General features: G+C 41.8%; 1 long non-coding RNA gene across 1 annotated transcript; it reads right to left on the bottom strand.

The window, feature by feature from the left end:
• Positions 1-8790: 8790 nt before the first annotated feature.
• On the bottom strand, positions 8791-10723 carry LOC139745779 (uncharacterized). Its single transcript, XR_011711949.1, has 2 exons — positions 9345-10723; positions 8791-9290 (listed from the first exon to the last, which is right to left on the bottom strand). It is a non-coding gene; the product is annotated as an uncharacterized lncRNA (long non-coding RNA).
• Between the last annotated feature and the right edge of the window lie 239 nt (positions 10724-10962).

Raw genomic sequence — 10962 nt, 5'->3', positions numbered from 1 at the left:
ACCAGTGCCACGCCCGCCCACTGTGGGCGTCTTAGTCCGCCCATTCCCTGGTCCCGAGGGCGCCACGCCCACTCACACGCCTCCTGGTAATGTCTGAACATGTGTTCATGTAGTGATTGATCTGATCTACTTTAGCACGTAAGAATATATATATATATATATATATATATATATATATATATATATATATATATATATATATATATATATATATATGTATATATATATATATATATATATATATATATATATATATATATATATATATATATATATTAGTAGTAGTAGTATACTTTGTCGCTGTCTCCCGCGTTAGCGAGATAGCGCAAGGAAACAGACGAAAGAATGGCCCAACCCACCCACATACACATGTATATATACATACACGTCCACACACGCAAATATACATACCTATACATCTCAACGTATACATACACACATATATATATATATATATATATATATATATATATATATATATATATATATATATATATATATATATATATATTTACCTCCCTAACAACCCCATCCATAAACAAATTAAACAACCATGGAGACATCACACACCCCTGCCGCAAACCTACATTCACTGAGAACCAATCACTTTCCTCTCTTCCTACACGTACACATGCCTTACATCCTCGATAAAAACTTTTCACTGCTTCTAACAACTTGCCTCCCACACCATATATTCTTAATACCTTCCACAGAGCATCTCTATCAACTCTATCATATGCCTTCTCCAGATCCATAAATGCTACATACAAATCCATTTGCTTTTCTAAGTATTTCTCACATACATTCTTCAAAGCAAGTATGAAGTCTGTTGGGGATGAGAGAGCTTGGGAAGTGAGTCAGTTGTTGTTCGCCGATGATACAGCGCTGGTGGCGGATTCATGTGAGAAACTGCAGAAGCTGGTGACGGAGTTTGGTAAAGTGTGTGGAAGAAGAAAGTTAAGAGTAAATGTGAATAAGAGCAAGGTTATTAGGTACAGTAGGGTTGAGGGTCAAGTCAATTGGGAGGTGAGTTTGAATGGAGAAAAACTGGAGGAAGTAAAGTGTTTTAGATATCTGGGAGTGGATCTGTCAGCGGATGGAACCATGGAAGCGGAAGTGGATCATAGGGTGGGGGAGGGGGCGAAAATTTTGGGAGCCTTGAAAAATGTGTGGAAGTCGAGAACATTATCTCGGAAAGCAAAAATGGGTATGTTTGAAGGAATAGTGGTTCCAACAATGTTGTATGGTTGCGAGGCGTGGGCTATGGATAGAGTTGTACGCAGGAGGATGGATGTGCTGGAAATGAGATGTTTGAGGACAATGTGTGGTGTGAGGTGGTTTGATCGAGTAAGTAACGTAAGGGTAAGAGAGATGTGTGGAAATAAAAAGAGCGTGGTTGAGAGAGCAGAAGAGGGTGTTTTGAAATGGTTTGGGCACATGGAGAGAATGAGTGAGGAAAGATTGACCAAGAGGATATATGTGTCGGAGGTGGAGGGAACGAGGAGAAGAGGGAGACCAAATTGGAGGTGGAAAGATGGAGTGAAAAGGATTTTGTGTGATCGGGGCCTGAACATGCAGGAGGGTGAAAGGAGGGCAAGGAATAGAGTGAATTGGAGCGATGTGGTATACAGGGGTTGACGTGCCGTCGGTGGATTGAATCAAGGCATGTGAAGCGTCCGGGGTAAACCATGGAAAGCTGTGTAGGTATGTATATTTGCGTGTGTGGACGTGTGTATGTACATGTGTATGGGGGGGGGGGGGGGGGTTGGGCCATTTCTTTCGTCTGTTTCCTTGCGCTACCTCGCAACCGCGGGAGACAGCGACGAGGTATAAAAAAAAAAAAAAAAATATATATATATATATATATATATATATATATATATATATACACAGACATATACATATATACACATGTACATAATTCATACTGTCTGCCTTTATCTATTTATTCCCATCGCCACCCCGCCACACATGGAATAACAACCCCCTCCCCCCTCATGTGTGCGAGGTAGCGCTAGGAAAAGACAACAAAGGCCCCATTCGTTCACACTCAGTCTCTTGCTGTCATGTAATAAAGCACCGAAACCACAGCTCCCTTTCCACATCCAGGCCCCACACAACTTTCCATGGTTTACCCCTGACGCTTCACATGCCCTGGTTCAATCCATTGACAGCACGTCGACCCCGGTATACCACATCGTTCCAGTTCGCTCTATTCCTTTTACGCTTTTCACCCTCCTGCATGTTCAGGCCCCGATCACTCAAAATCTTTTTCACTCCATCTTTCCACCTCCAATTTGGTATCCCACTTCTCCTCGTTCCCTCCACCTCTGAAACATATATCCTCTTGCTCAATCTTTCCTCACTCATTCTCTCCATGTGACCAAACCATTTCAAAACACCCTCTTTTGCTCTCTCAACCACACTCTTTTTATTACCACACATTCCTCTTACCCTATTATTACTTACTCGATCAAACCACCTCACATCACATATTGTCCTCAAAGATCTCATTTCCAACACATCCACCCTCCTCCGCACAACCCTATCTATAACGCACGCCACGCAGCCATACAACATTGTTGGAACCACTATTCCTTCAAACATACCCATTTTTGCTTTCCGAGATAATGTTCTCGACTTCCACACATTCTTCAACTCTCCCAGAATTGTCGCCCTCTCCCCCACCCTGTAACTCACTTCCGCTTCCATGGTTCCATCCGCTGCTAAATCCACTCCCAGATATCTCAAACACTTCACTTCCTCCATTCAAACTTACCTCCCAATTAATTTGTCCCTCAGCCCTACTGTACCTAATAACCTTGCTCTTATTCACATTTACTCTCATCTTTCTTCTTTCACCCACTTTACCAAGTCCAGTCACCAGCTTCTGCAGTTTCTCACATGAATCAACCACCAGCGCTGTATCATCAGCGAACGACTGACTCACTTTACAAGCCCTCTCATCCACAACAGACTGCATACTTGCCCCTCTTTCCAAAACTCTTGCATTCACCTCCCTAACAACCCCATCCATAGACAAATTAAACATCCATGGAGACATCACGCACCCCTGCCGCAAACCAACATTCTCTGGGAACCAGTCACTTTCCTTTCTTCCTACTTGAGTGAGTGAGTATTTTTAAGGTTTGTTGAATGTGTTTGATGATAGAGTGGCAGATATAGAGTGTTTTGGTCGAGGTGGTGTGTGAAGTGAGAGGGTCCGGGAGAATGGTTTGGTAAATAGAGATGAGGTTGTGAAAGCTTTGCGGGAGATGAAAGCCGGCAATGCGGCGGCTTTGGATGATATTGCAGTGGAATTTATCAAAAAAGGGGGTGACTGTGTTGGTGACTGGTTGATGAGAATATTCAATGTATGTATGGCTCATGGTGAAGTGCCTGAGGATTGGCGGAATGCGTGCATAGTGCCATTGTACAAAGGCAAAGGGGATAAGAGTGAGTGCTCAAATTACAGAGGTATAAGTTTGTTGAGTATTCCTGGTAAATTATATGGGAGGGTATTGATTGAGAGGGTGAAGGTATGTACAGAGCATCAGATTGGGGAAGAGCAGTGTGGTTTCAGAAGTGGTAGAGGATGTGTGGATCAGGTGTTTGCTTTGAAGAATGTATGTGAGAAATACTTAGAAAAACAAATGGATTTGTATGTAGCATTTATGGAAGAAAGTTAAGAGTAAATGTGAATAAGAGCAAGGTTATTAGGTACAGTAGGGTTGAGGGTCAAGTCAATTGGGAGGTGAGTTTGAATGGAGAAAAACTGGAGGAAGTGAAGTGTTTTAGATATCTGGGAGTGGATCTGTCAGCGGATGGAACCATGGAAGCGGAAGTGGATCATAGGGTGGGGGAGGGGGCGAAAATTTTGGGAGCCTTGAAAAATGTGTGGAAGTCGAGAACATTATCTCGGAAAGCAAAAATGGGTATGTTTGAAGGAATAGTGGTTCCAACAATGTTGTATGGTTGCGAGGCGTGGGCTATGGATAGAGTTGTGCGCAGGAGGATGGATGTGCTGGAAATGAGATGTTTGAGGACAATGTGTGGTGTGAGGTGGTTTGATCGAGTAAGTAACGTAAGGGTAAGAGAGATGTGTGGAAATAAAAAGAGCGTGGTTGAGAGAGCAGAAGAGGGTGTTTTGAAATGGTTTGGGCACATGGAGAGAATGAGTGAGGAAAGATTGACCAAGAGGATATATGTGTCGGAGGTGGAGGGAACGAGGAGAAGAGGGAGACCAAATTGGAGGTGGAAAGATGGAGTGAAAAAGATTTTGTGTGATCGGGGCCTGAACATGCAGGAGGGTGAAAGGAGGGCAAGGAATAGAGTGAATTGGTGCGATGTGGTATACAGGGTTTGACGTGCTGTCAGTGGATTGAATCAAGGCATGTGAAGCGTCTGGGGGTAAACCATGGAAAGCTGTGTAGGTATGTATATTTGCGTGTGTGGACGTGTGTATGTACATGTGTATGGGGGGGGGGGGGTTGGGCCATTTCTTTCGTCTGTTTCCTTGCGCTACCTCGCAAACGCGGGAGACAGCGACAAAGTATAAAAAAAAAAAAAAAAAAAAAAAATTTATGGATCTGGAGAAGGCATATGATAGAGTTGATAGAGATGCTCTGTGGAAGGTATTAAGAATATATGGTGTGGGAGGCAAGTTGTTAGAAGCAGTGAAAAGTTTTTATTGAGGATGCAAAGCATATATATATATATATATATATATATATATATATATATATATATATATATATATATATATATATATATATAAAGTATACATGTTCGTCGTTTCCCTCGTGAGCGAAGTTCCGTCAGGAAGAGAATGCTGAGTCTTGGCTCCTTCCTGTGTTCCTTCTTTTAAAGAATAATACAGGAGGGGAGGGTTGCCATTCGGCCCCTCCCTCCTCGTAGTCGCCTTCGTGGCCCTGCAGGAGGCGCGGGGGAGGAGGAGTCTTCCTCCCCCACGCCCCCAGGAGTGTTACACGCCAACATTTCAGATTTGGTCGCGTCACACAAACTCTGGCACGTAGGCTGGGGGAAGTGGACTACCCTCTTCATTAACTCGCTGGCTACAGGAAGGTTCCAGAAGAATGGAAGTTTGTTAATCTAACGTCTATTTAAAAAAAGAAATAAGTAAATAGCTGCCCAGAGATTATCATCCAATCAGCGTAACTTTATAGTTGGTAAACTCGTGGAAACCATCATTCATGATAAGATTGTAAACCATTGAGAGGACCATCCGTTACTAAACGACCCTCAGCATAGTTAATGATGAAGTCGTTACGTCTGACCAACCCACTTTAATGATGTAATCCACATGGATGATGACAGTAAAGTAGTTGGTGTTATGTATATATAGATTTTCGAAAAACATTCAAAAAAGTTCCACATTAAAGGTTAATAAGTTAAGTTAAATGGCATGTTATAGATGGGGTTGTACTTCAGTGGTTAGGATACTGTTTGACTGAGTGTAAACAAAGATTTGTAATGAATGGTCCAGCCTCAGAATGGTTAGACGTGACAAGTGGAGTACCACAAGGATCAGTCTTGGCACCGGCTCTCTTTCTCATATAAATTAATGATATTGATATAATGGGCAGCACTGCAAGATATCAAAATTCACAGTCGATATTAAGTTGTTAAATAATTCTAAAACAGAAATGTATCGTCTGCTGCTTCTAACGGAAGAAAGAAACTGATGTACAAGATGGCCAAGTAATTTTAATATCAAGTTGTGTAAACTTTTATATATCGGTAATAAGAATGAAAAGGCAAGTTACAATAGGAATTCTGTTGAAACACAAAAGGTAAATGAGGAGAAATGTTAAGGTTTGATAATTTCTGGTGACGTAAAGGCAAGTAAGCTGGACACAGAAGCAGTTGAAATGAACCGAACACCATTTTGCTTTATAGTTACAGTTATTGAATTTAAGTCGAGAATAATTATACTTACTCTTTACAAGTTAGTTGTGTGTCTCCACCATCTTGAATATTGTGTTCAGTTTTGTTCATCCAACTTGAGGAAAGACACAGACAGAATGGAGAGAGTGTAGCGTCCAGCCACCAAGATGGTTCCCAGACTGAGAACATATCGTATGAGAGATGATGAAACAACTTGAACTTAGAACAGAGAAGGTTAAGATGTGATCAAATGTTCAACATGATCAAAGGCTCGTCTGATAATTTTGATCTATCAAGTTACTTAAGACTTGCTTGGTGTGATTTCTTCCCTCGTAGTAATGGATACAAACTCGTGGACAAACGTTTGACCTGGAATGAGGCGAAGTAGTTTATCTTCAACAGGATTGTTAAGATATGGAAGGATTGACCAAGTAGAATGGTTGACAGTTATACTATAGATACGTTTATGTTAACACTTGATAAATACTTCACTTCAAGACCACGACTTATATTATCTGCGCCTCTTTAAACCACTGGTCTGCACCTGTATGTATTCCTCTGTATTATACTTTGGTCATCTGTCATGAGATTATCTAGAAGACAAAGTATTACTTTTAGCCATTGATCAGATGCAAAATGTTATAGTTTGAGTCTTGGCCAAAAAGTATTGTTTTGATCCATAATTAGATGCAATAATCAATACTTTGAGCCATGATGGAACAGAAAGTATAATACTTTCAACCACGAATAAAATGATATAATGATTTGAACCTTAAGCAAAAGCTTAAAGTATTACTTTCAGTCTTGATAAAATCAACAGTAATACAGTGAACAGTGAATAAAAAAGTAATACTTTGAGCCAAGCTCTAAGACTCTAAGTTGATGTTTGGAACCATAATTATAAACAAAGTTATACTTTGACACATAATGCAAAACAAAAGTATTACTTTAGCCAAGGTATAGATAACCAGAGCAATATGTATGTGGGGTTGAGAATGACACATGTTACATACATGTTAGTATGTTAGTATAACTGTGTGAAAGAAGAAAGTTAAGAGTAAATGTGAATAAGAGCAAGGTTATTAGGTACAGTAGGGTTGAGGGTCAAGTCAATTGGGAGGTGAGTTTGAATGGAGAAAAACTGGAGGAAGTGAAGTGTTTTAGATATCTGGGAGTGGATCTGGCAGCGGATGGAACCATGGAAGCGGAAGTGGATCATAGGGTGGGGGAGGGGGCGAAAATTCTGGGAGCCTTGAAGAATGTGTGGAAGTCGAGAACATTATCTCGGAAAGCAAAACTGGGTATGTTTGAAGGAATAGTGGTTCCAACAATGTTGTATGGTTGCGAGGCGTGGGCTATGGATAGAGTTGTGCGCAGGAGGATGGATGTGCTGGAAATGAGATGTTTGAGGACAATGTGTGGTGTGAGGTGGTTTGATCGAGTAAGTAACGTAAGGGTAAGAGAGATGTGTGGAAATAAAAAGAGCGTGGTTGAGAGAGCAGAAGAGGGTGTTTTGAAATGGTTTGGGCACATGGAGAGAATGAGTGAGGAAAGATTGACCAAGAGAATATATGTGTCGGAGGTGGAGGGAACGAGGAGAAGAGGGAGACCAAATTGGAGGTGGAAAGATGGAGTGAAAAAGATTTTGTGTGATCGGGGCCTGAACATGCAGGAGGGTGAAAGGAGGGCAAGGAATAGAGTGAATTGGAGCGATGTGGTATACCGGGGTTGACGTGCTGTCAGTGGATTGAATCAGGGCATGTGAAGCGTCTGGGGTAAACCATGGAAAGCTGTGTAGGTATGTATATTTGCGTGTGTGGACGTATGTATATACATGTGTATGGGGGGGGGGGTTGGGCCATTTCTTTCGTCTGTTTCCTTGCGCTACCTCGCAAACGCGGGAGACAGCGACAAAGCAAAATATATATATATATATATATATATATATATATATATATATATATATATATATTTTTTTTTTTATATTTTTTTTTTTTTTTTTTTTTTTTTTTCTTTCTTAGTATTCGCCATTTCCCGCATCAGCGAGGTAGCATTCAGAACAGAGGACTGAACCTTAGAGGTAATATCCTTACTAGGCGTCTTTCTCTGTTCCTTCTTTTGGAAAATGAAAAACGAGAGGGGAGGATTTCCAGCCCCCCGCTCCCTCCCCTTTTAGTCGCCTTTTTACGACACGCAGGGAATACGTGGCAAGTATTCTTTCTCCCCTATCCCCAGGGATAATATATATATATATATATATATATATATATATATATATATATATATATATATATATATATATATATATATTCTTCAGCCTGAGCCAGGTACCCATTCTATAGACTAACTCCTAGGTGTGGATGAACAGCTGGGTTGACAGTGGACCGCCTGCCGCTCGGGTGGGCGCTGTATTTGGTGTTCAGGTTATAAATAAAAGAAGTGGAGATATATATTTACAAAAAGTTTTATTTGTAACCAACAAGTCAGTATTGTTCATCTGTAAACAACCTACACCGTAAACATAGATCATGATGCCCAAAACAGAAGTTATTTTTTTATGTTATTATTACTGAGTGTAGAACATTTCTCCAGCGTTGGTGAACATCGAATGTATGGGGGGGGGGGTTACCGAAGAAGGGGGGGTGGGTATACCACTTCCCCCCTCCACGCCCACGGAGGCGTCTCCCATCATACTCTCACCTGGTATGTGGGGGTATGCTGGGTATGTGGGGGTATGCTGGGTATGTGGGGGGTATGCTGGGTATGTGGGGGTATGCTGGGTATGTGGGGGTATGCTGGGTATGTGGGGGTATGCTGGGTATGTGAGGGTATGCTGGGTATGTTGGGTATGCTGATAGTGACGTTGTATAATGTATGTGTGTGTGTGTGTGTATGTGTGTGTGTGTGTGTGTGTGTTCCTGTAGTAACATTTCTATGGTGTTGTGATTGTTTTGTTTATTCTAGTAACGGATTGTGATTGGTTAAGATTATTTGTGAATGTTGTGTGATAAATGTATTAATATATTTCATAATCTCGAGTAAAATTGTTATTATTATTATTGCTATTATTATTATTATTATTATTATTATTATTATTATTATTATTATTATTATTATTATTTGCGTAGTATTCTTAGTATAAATAAAGTGATATCATTATTTGCGAAAGATACAATATAAGATATTCTTAAATCTTCGTTTTGTTTGTATGTGTCGATATTTGAGATATTGGTCTTCCTATATAACTATATATGTATACTTATATGTGAAGTAATATGTATGCGTTATCGCATGGGTATGTGTTGCAACATTGGACAGACACTAGCATGTTTCTGTGTGTGTAGCATACACCCTCATAAACCCGTCATACATCCCTCATACACCTTCATACATCCCTCATACACCCTCATACATCCCTCATACATGCCCTCATACACCCTCATACACAGGTGAGGACTGGGAGGAGTCTGAGCTGGTATCTTGTGAACACACTTGACTGGGTTCTTCAGAGTAGATGACGCGAACATATTGTATCATGTACCTGGCTGGACACAGACACACCCTAGCCTGTTGCACATGCAGCAGAGAGAAAAAGAAAAATAGCTCTTTTTTTTCACTTGCTGCGTGAGTATTGAGAACACTGGCAGAGAATGTGTCACACCATTATGTATAAAAAATTATTTAAGGCTTCATAGGTTCATGTCAGGGTTTGGGATATACGACATTATTGTCATAGTTCGTTTGCATCGTTTGTTTCAAGTTGGTTTGTATTGTTTAGCTGGCTTTGCGACGTAGGACTTCCAGTCTCGTCCAGGACTTACGACGGGTAGTTTGGTTGTGCGTTGACCTAACCAGCCATCTACTCTGAAGACCCAGGGAAGTATAAAAACATTCTTTAGTCTACGTCTATACACATAAATGGATGATTGGGACGTATGCTTGGCTAGCTGTCAGCACCAGTGTTGACCGCATCATACCTACGTATGATGACACGTCACGTGTCGCCAGCTGTGCTCCGACGCGACTAATGTATATATATATATATATATATATATATATATATATATATATATATATATATATATATATATATATATTATCTTCCCAAGTGTTTGTCTTGTTAGAACTGTACGACGCAGCGATCGCTGTACGTCACGACGTGTGTCAGGGACTCGTCGTGGAGCCTCCAGTCCAGTCCAGTCCAGCCAGGGTCTGGACCCTTCCAGTCTGCCTAGAAACACCGTCGTATGAACAATGCGTCTTGATAGTCAGTCTTGACGTATTGCTAACGTAGAGGACTTAATCCCTCTTCTGATGTCTTAACTTACGTCAGAATCCTCTCGTAACATCGTACACCACACGTCGCATATGTCTAGATCCGTCACAGCGTCGTACACCACACGTCGCATGTCTGTATCCGTCACAGCGTCGTAAACCACACGTCGAATATGTCTAGATGCGTCACAGCGTCGTAAACCACACGTCGCATATGTCTATATCCGTCAGGACGTACGAGCCACTCGTCGGAGGAGCATAAATGCGTCCGCGTCGTAGTCCACTCCACCGAGGGCGTCTCAACACGTCCTGACGTACACGTCGCATGCGTCAGGGACACGTTCTGAACAAGTCCAACACGTCAAACACATTGTGAACTTTTGAGTCGCATGCGTCCGGGACGGAAGGACGCCGGTGCGTCGGACTGCGGCCCGCGCCAGCCCTGGTGCCCCACAGCACGTCCCTCTCAGTACACATACAAAGACCTCTTAAGAGGGTATCCAAACTTAGGGACATAATGGTTGGGTTACTTTATACAAGTGTGGGTATGCTGGGTATGTGGGGGTATGCTGGGTATGTGGGGGTATGCTGGGTATGTGGGGGTATGCTGGGTATGTGGGGGTATGCTGGGTATGTGGGGGTATGCTGGGTATGTGGGGGTATGCTGGGTATGTGGGGGTATGCTGGGTATGTGGGGGTATGCTGGGTATGTGGGGGTATGCTGGGTATGTGGGGGTATGCTGGGTATGTGGGGGTATGCTGGGTATGTGGGGGTATGCT

Source organism: Panulirus ornatus, chromosome 62, assembly GCF_036320965.1.
Source record: "Panulirus ornatus isolate Po-2019 chromosome 62, ASM3632096v1, whole genome shotgun sequence".
Classification (NCBI taxonomy): domain Eukaryota; kingdom Metazoa; phylum Arthropoda; class Malacostraca; order Decapoda; family Palinuridae; genus Panulirus; species Panulirus ornatus.
Note: the sequence above shows the minus strand (reverse complement) of the source record. Positions and strands in the feature narration are given on the sequence as shown.